Genomic DNA, 7,515 nt, shown 5'->3' with positions numbered 1-7,515 from the left:
TCAGTGTTAAGTTTGTCACGGTTTTTTCAAGAAATTCTTTTTCTTGAGTAAGGGGGGTGTGTGTGCATTATCATACAGAACACGGTGTTTTCCCAAATAGAATTATTCAAAATTAATTTCAATAAGTGAGTAAGAAAACCTATTCTGTGCCCCCCACTACCTCCCAAGTTCAGTGGTTCAAATGTGGGAATGTGTTCCACATCTCTTTGAAAGATTTCTCTCTCCCAATCTGTATGATTGTATCAGCCTAAGTACTGAACCACGCTTTTTATTTAGCTTTGGAAAGGTCTATAAACACTATTTTTTTCCACAGAAGACTTTCAGCGTAACATTGATGCTTATGGATACAATCTATATAAACAAAATTACTGTGAACACAAGTAGTGAGATCTTCTGAAATCCTTCTCTGAAAGAGTGATAACTTCTGTCATGATGCTGAGTTTGCTAAAGTTTAATGTGTTGGATGAATAATCATCTTCCAAGGAGCTACCAAGGTCATCACATTAGCTCCTGGGAGACATGGGGTAACCTCAAGTGACTGTAAACAGTTGCCATTTGCTTTGAGATGCTGAAATGGCACGAGAGACCAAAACGTGAATAATCTTTCTACTCCATTTCTTGATCCATTTTTTGAGAGCTCTGGAGGACTGGTACGCACAGTCACACTGTGCAGATGGAAACTTTCCTTCGTTTCTTTCACGAGTCCAAGGCCAGGAACTCCTCCATGCAGTTGCATGACTTGTCCTGAGCTTTAAACTGGTATCTGGGCACAGTTTTTTTACAAACATAGTTTATCTGGTGTAACAAATAAGGATTAGAAGGTTCCTGTGGAAAGGGAAAGATCCGTAATAGCACTAAGCATGGCAAGAATTACCAAAGCTATCTAATCCCCTCATAAGTAAGCAGAGGAAGAACAATTTCTAATTCAGAATCATGTATAATTTGATCTTCCTGTAGATTTATAACTTCTTTGTCCAACAGATGTCACTGGCATATAAACAAGCTGTCTTCAGGATTTTTAAAATAATTTTTTCCTGAGACATCGTTCTAATAATCTCTTGGGTAACACCTAGGCTAGGAAAACATCAACCTTTTCCTTTTTTTCATAGGGATTAATATTTGGTTTAGTATCCACCCAAATTTCAGGAAAATCCAATAATTCAGCATCTGAATTGGGAATCTCCACCACACCTGTCTTTATCTTGGAACTTTGCTTTGCTTTACCTTGTCACTTATTTAATCTACTCTGATCTTTACCTGATCAGTTATTCTTAACAGCAGGAAAGGCATCACATAGGGCTGGCTGGTAATTGCCTTGTAGAAAAAGGTCTCTCTGAGACTCTCTGTGCTACTTGCTTCTCCTGACCTCTTCCCAGGCTACAGACAGAGCTGACAGTAAAAGTCCTGGGTCGTAGTTCCTGCGGTTCTTGTGTTCCTAAGTCCTTTATGGCAGACACCCAGGGAACCTAAGGCCCTCCCACTCTCCTGTCTGCCTCTCAGGGGCCCCTTTTAGAGGCTCCTGTGAATCCCAGAACTCCAGGGTGCATGGCAGCACAGCAACTCATGGAGCATACTGATCTCACATGAAGGCAAACAGGGTGGTTGTGATGCAGAGATCATCCAGCAGAAAGACTGCTTCAGAACTGCCCTTCAGGCCTTTCAGTGAAAACTGCGAAGGATGAAGAAACTCCTGTGCATTCAGGTTGAAACTGGAACAGCTCTTCCTGCCCCTCCCTCCTTTCTTGAGGATGACAAATCCCTCCCTTCCTGAAAAGTAAATACCCTCATCTGCTCAATGCTGTTCAACATTCCAGAGACCCACTGTAAGGGTTTTCTGTGGGTCTTTCAAAAAATACACTCCTGGAGCTGCTTCTGCAGCTGCAAATAATCTCTCATTTACTTCAGTGATGCTGCAGCAGAATGCTGGTGGCTCCAGGGCCACAGGTAGGAGGAGGGTTGTTGAATGGAGCACAGCTGTGCTAGATATGAGCAAAGGACAAGCAATGGCAGCTTGCATTTCCAGGAGTACATGTTCCTAGTTCAAGTCTTTTGGTCAGCTGTGTCATCACTGGACTCAGATAAGCTAAATACATTTGTCCCGGCTGATGCAAGATCCTGGGAAAGGAAAACCTGGTGAGACCATGGGCCGGCAGAGATTAAGCTTCCCAGGAGCATTAAAGAAGAGGAGTTCCATAGAATCATAGAATGGTTTGGGTTGGAAGAGACCTTAAAGATCATCTAGTTGCAAACCCCCTGCCATGGGCAAGGACACCTTCCACTAGACCAGGTTGCTCAAAGCAACCTGGCCTCAAATGCTTCTAGGGAGGGGGAGCATCCATAACCTCCCTGGGCAACCTGTTCCAGTAAAGAATTTCTTCCTAATATCCAATCTAAATCTACTCTCTTTCAGCTTTAAACCATTACCCTTGCAATGCGTAATAGGTTGCAAGTCTGCAATTAGGTTCCTCCAGAGCCTTCTTTTCTCCAGGCTGAACAACCACAACGTTCTCAGCCTTTCTTCCTAGGGGAGCTGTTCCAGCCCTCTGATCATTGTCATGGCCCTCCTCTGCACTCGTGCCATGAGCTCCATGTCCTTCGTACGCTGGGGGCCCTGGAACTGGACACAGCACTCCAAGTGGGGTCTCACAAGAGTAGAGCACTGCCTCCCTCAACATGCAGGTCCCACTTCTTTTGATGCATCCCAAGATACAGTTGGCTTTGTTGGCTGCAAGTGCACATTGCCGGCTCATGTTGGGCTTCTCATCAACCAACATCCCCAAGTCCTTCCCCTCATGGGCCCACCTGTCATGCCTGTCAAGTTCCCTTTGGATGGTGTTCCTTCCCTCCACTACGTCAGCCGCACCACACAGCTGACAAAGACGTCACCACGTCACTGACAAAGATGTTTAACAGCACCGGTCCCAACACTGACCCCCAAGGAACGCCACTCATTGCTGGTCCCCGGCTGGACATTGAGCCATTGACCACAACTCTCTGAGTGCAACCATCTGTCCAAGTCCTTATCCACTGAGTGGTCCATTCATCAAGACCATGTCTCTCCAATTTAGAGACAAGGTTGTCATGCGGCTCTTCCCTTACCCGCTAACGCTATAACCTCCTCATAGAAGGCCACCAAAATTTGGCAGCCATATATTTACCCTTATTGAAGCCATGTTGATTGTTACAAATCACCTCCTTATAATCCATGTGCCTAGCATAGTTTCTCAGAGGATCTGCTCCACGATCTTGCTGGGCACAGAGGTGAGGCCCACGTCTTCTTTTCTTCCCTTTTTAAAACAGGAGTTCTGCTTTCCCTTTTCCAGTCAGTGGGAACTTCACTGGATGGCCACAGTTTCTCAAATCTAATGGACAGCGGCTTTGCAACTTCATTTGACAGTTTCTTCAGGACCCAAGGATGCATCTCATCAGGTCCCATGGACTTGTGCATCTTCAGGCTCCATAGAGGGTCTTGAGCCTGATCTACCCCTACAGATGGCGATTCTTCATTTTCCCAGCCCCTGCCTTTGCCTTCTGTGACTTGGGCAGTTTGCTGGTGAAGACTGAGGCAAAATGGTCATTGAGTACCTCAGCCTTCTCCATATCCTGGGTAAGCAGGTCTCACTGTTCTTTCCAGAGAGACCCCACATTGTCCCTAGTCTTCCTTCCAACATACCTATAGAAGCTTTTCTTGTTGCCCTTGATGTCCCTGGTCAGATTTAATTCTCTGAGGGCTTTAGCTTTTCTAATCTGAACCCTGGCTGCTTCAACAGTTGCTCTGTACTCCTTTAATCCTGACCCTTAAGCTCTCAGTCACCTCCTCAACCACCCTCAGGCAGAACTCCATGCACACTGCTGGTCACTGACATAGAGGGTGACACCACCTTCTCCACCACCCTGCTTATCCTTCCTAAACCTTACATTCCAAAACTCCACTCCTAGGAGTCATCCCACCAGGTCTCCACTATGCCAATAAGATTGTAGCACTGGAAGCACATGCATGTCTCTTAGCTTTTCTTGTTTATTCCCCATACTACATGTTTGCATAGAGGTATTTAGTTGGGCTCCTGATCAAGCTGACTTACTGGCTATAATTCCTATGAGGTATTTCTCCAGTACTTCCCTGTTGGCTTCTACTACCCCAGAAACCCTTGGCTCAACTGTGTAAAACTTCCAGTCTGCTGCTGTGTAGCCAGCACATCTCCAGTTAAGAGGATGAGGGCCCTTTCTAGGACCCTGTCCTAGCCTCTCGCCTTGTCCTCTCTGTCTGCACTTTTCTTCAGTGTCTTCTATTTTCAGCCATATCTCAGTCTCTTGAAGAGATGGAGTAGGTAAGACATGACAGGGGTGTGTAAAATTGTGAATGGCATGGGGAGACTGGAGAAGGGTGGATTGCTTGCTGTCTCTTCCTGTACAAGAATTAAGGATAGCAAACAAAGCTAGGGGTCTTGGTACATTCAAAACAAGTGAAGGACAATTCCTTCTCTTTTAGGAAAGCTGTGAAGCCTCTTCTGAGGGTTTTTTTGCAAAAGCAAAAGGTTAATATGGCCTCAAAAAAAAAATGAGAGGACACACTCGTGGAAGAAAAATGGACTTGTGCATCTTTTTTCTCCACAGATGGCCTCGAGCCTGATCTACACCTAGATTGTCCCAGCCCCTGACTTTGCCTTCTGTGACTTGGGTAGTTTGCTGGTGAAGACTGAGGCAAAATAGTCATTGAGTACCTCAGCCTTCTCCATATCTTGGGTAAGCAGGTCCCCCTGGTCAGATTTAATTCTTGGGGGGCTTTAACTTTCCTAATCTGATCCCTGGCTGCTCCAACAGTTTCTTTGTACTCCTCCCAGGCTGCCTGTCCTTGATTCCACTCTCAGTAGACTTTGTTTTTACAGCTAAGTCTGACTGGAGCTCCTTGTTCATTCATGCAGTTCTCCTGCTGTTTTTACCTGACTTCCTCTTTTTGGGATGCTGCTGAGCTTGTAGGAGGTCGTCCCTGAATATTAACCAGCTTTCTTGGGCTCTTCTTCCTCCAAGGCTTTACCCTATAATACTCTGCCACGCAGGTCCCTTAAGAGGCCAATGTCTGCTCTTTTGAAGTCCAGGGTAGAGATCTTGCTGTGTTACCTCCTCGCTTGTACTCCACTATTTCACAGTCACTGCAGCCAAGGTTCCTCTGGAGCTTCACATTCCCCACAAGCCTTTCCTTGTTGGTGAGAACCAGGTCCAGCATAACACCTCTCCTCGTTGGCTTCTCCATCACTTGGTTATCTGCTCCTTGCCCAGAGCCAGAAGAAATTCAGATGTTGGAGTTGCTGTTCCATTAATGTCCAGCCCATACCTCTTTCCTGATGGAGAGGCAATGCACTTGATTTGAGGTAAAGCACAGACAACTCTCCCATTTAATATTCTGGTGGTTTATTAGTCCCACAAATGAACCCCTGGAAAGAGCAGGCATGGTTTGATTAGTGCAGTTAAGATTTTTACCACAAGGTGGCACCGGTAACTGCTGAAAGAGCAGGACTCTGCTTCTCTATGCATCTGTACTTCCTTCATAGCCTGATCTGCACCCAGCTCCTCCAAAGTGTGTGGAAGAGCTTCCAATCCAGGCTCAGCAGGCACTTGGTACGTCACTGAAATGGGACACTCCACTGAGATGCTCCAAAAGCTGAGCCCTAGCCATGAGGTCCACCTCCCGCCCCCGGAAGTTGACCTTAATTATCCATTAACCCCCCAGCATCCTAAAACTCTCTTTCCTTCTTCCCAACATAAACTCCTGCAGCCAAGAGTATGCTCCTGTCACCCCAATGTTTAAATAAAAATCTTCCCCCAACCCTTTTCCCAGAAGTGACTGTGAGAAGCTTTTCCTTCATCTGGCTGTAAACCATTTCCTCCTCAGGCAACCTGACATCCAGGCACTCCCTGCCCTAATTTAAAAAACAACAAACACAACTATGGCCTCCAGGCGAAACAAAGTGTCTGGGGCATTGCCCTTGGCTCTAATCTGCAGACATGCCTGGCTTTCCAGAAGTAGGCTGAGAAAGATAGCATCAAGCAGTCCTTCCCACTCTCAAATGGAAAGGAGGAGCAACACATCTAAAGATTCTTCATATGCATGACTGAAACAGCCATAGCTTAAACAGGGATGCATCCCATTTATGTCAGTTCATCTCCTCATCCCCAAAAGATACACTCGGGTCTCAGACTCCTCCACGCCCCCTCCAATCCCTTCAGCAGAGACCCATGGGGCTTCGGGTTTAAGGAGAACCACAGATAGGAAACCAAGGCTACAAATGGTGACCACAGAGAACAGAGCAACTTGGAGAGGGTGAGGAGGTCTGATATGCAATTTCTACATTTGTTTTTTTTGGGAAACTTGTGGGAGTCACAAATTTGCAAACCACATCCCCAGCTATCTAGGACATGGGCTTATCAAGATGAGAAACCTCCAGGCAGGAGACAACCCAGAAATCACCTGGAGCCAAATGCCTCATCTGCCCTGTATTGGCAGGTAATGGGCTCTATGGCTTAAAGGTGTGAGGGCGGCAACAGGATCTAAATGTGGAGTTGTCCCTGCCCACAGCAGGAGACATCCCAGGATGGTCCTGGTGACCAGGACAGGGACCAGGATGAGAAAGTCCCAGAGAAGTTTCAGAAGGGATTGCTGGGTTCTCCACTCTTTCCTAGCATCTGGTCTGGCCCACCTACTGCATTTCCTGCTGTTTGCCACAAGACAAGAGGACTGCCCGGACTTGCCTACTCTTCTTTACCTTCAGTGCTGCTGAATAGCAAGAGATTGGAAGTCCCCAGGGGAAAGGGATGTTCAAGTATATTTTCACAGTCCACCAAGGACAGAAGCTGAGAAATGCTTCACAGAGTGTGAAACATAGACATGGTCAGAGATGCTCCAGCTCATGCTGTAGGTGTGGAGAGAGGGAGATGCTGTCTAGCACACAAGTGAACTGTGCAACACCACAGTCTCCACCTGTTTATCCAGTGTCTCCTATTTACCACCTATGTACAGTTTTCCTCATACCTTTCACAGAGCTCTTCCTCAGAAGCACTTCCACTTCTTTATTTCTCCCTGTCACCAGGCAGAGCTCCAGGCACAGGGTCTGAAAGTTCCTATGAGGAGGGAAAGGTGCTACCAGCAAGGCTTGGCATGGTGAAGGCCTCTGCCATTTGTTTCCTGGGTTCCTTTCACCTTTGCCACTCTACCAGCTGCTAATCCCTGGGTGCCCACTGGGTTATCCAACTACTCCATGCTGAGTTTGCCCCATTCAGAAGAGGCTGTGTGGATGTCCTGAGCAGAAACACCTGAGGACACTGTGAAGGATGTCAGTGGCCTGAATCTCTTGAGCCTGTGCGCAGAGCAGTAGAGAGGTGTCACTGGTGGAGCAGGAGCAAATGAAATTGTGCTGTACAGTTGCTTTCAAAATCCTAGTTGCTTTCAAAATCCAGCTGCATACCAGTGGCATCCCGCACATTCCTCTGGAGGACAAGCTCAGTCCTGCCAGAAAAGGA

This window comes from Apus apus, chromosome 1 (genome assembly GCF_020740795.1).
Source record: "Apus apus isolate bApuApu2 chromosome 1, bApuApu2.pri.cur, whole genome shotgun sequence".
Lineage (NCBI taxonomy): Eukaryota > Metazoa > Chordata > Aves > Apodiformes > Apodidae > Apus > Apus apus.
Note: the sequence above shows the minus strand (reverse complement) of the source record.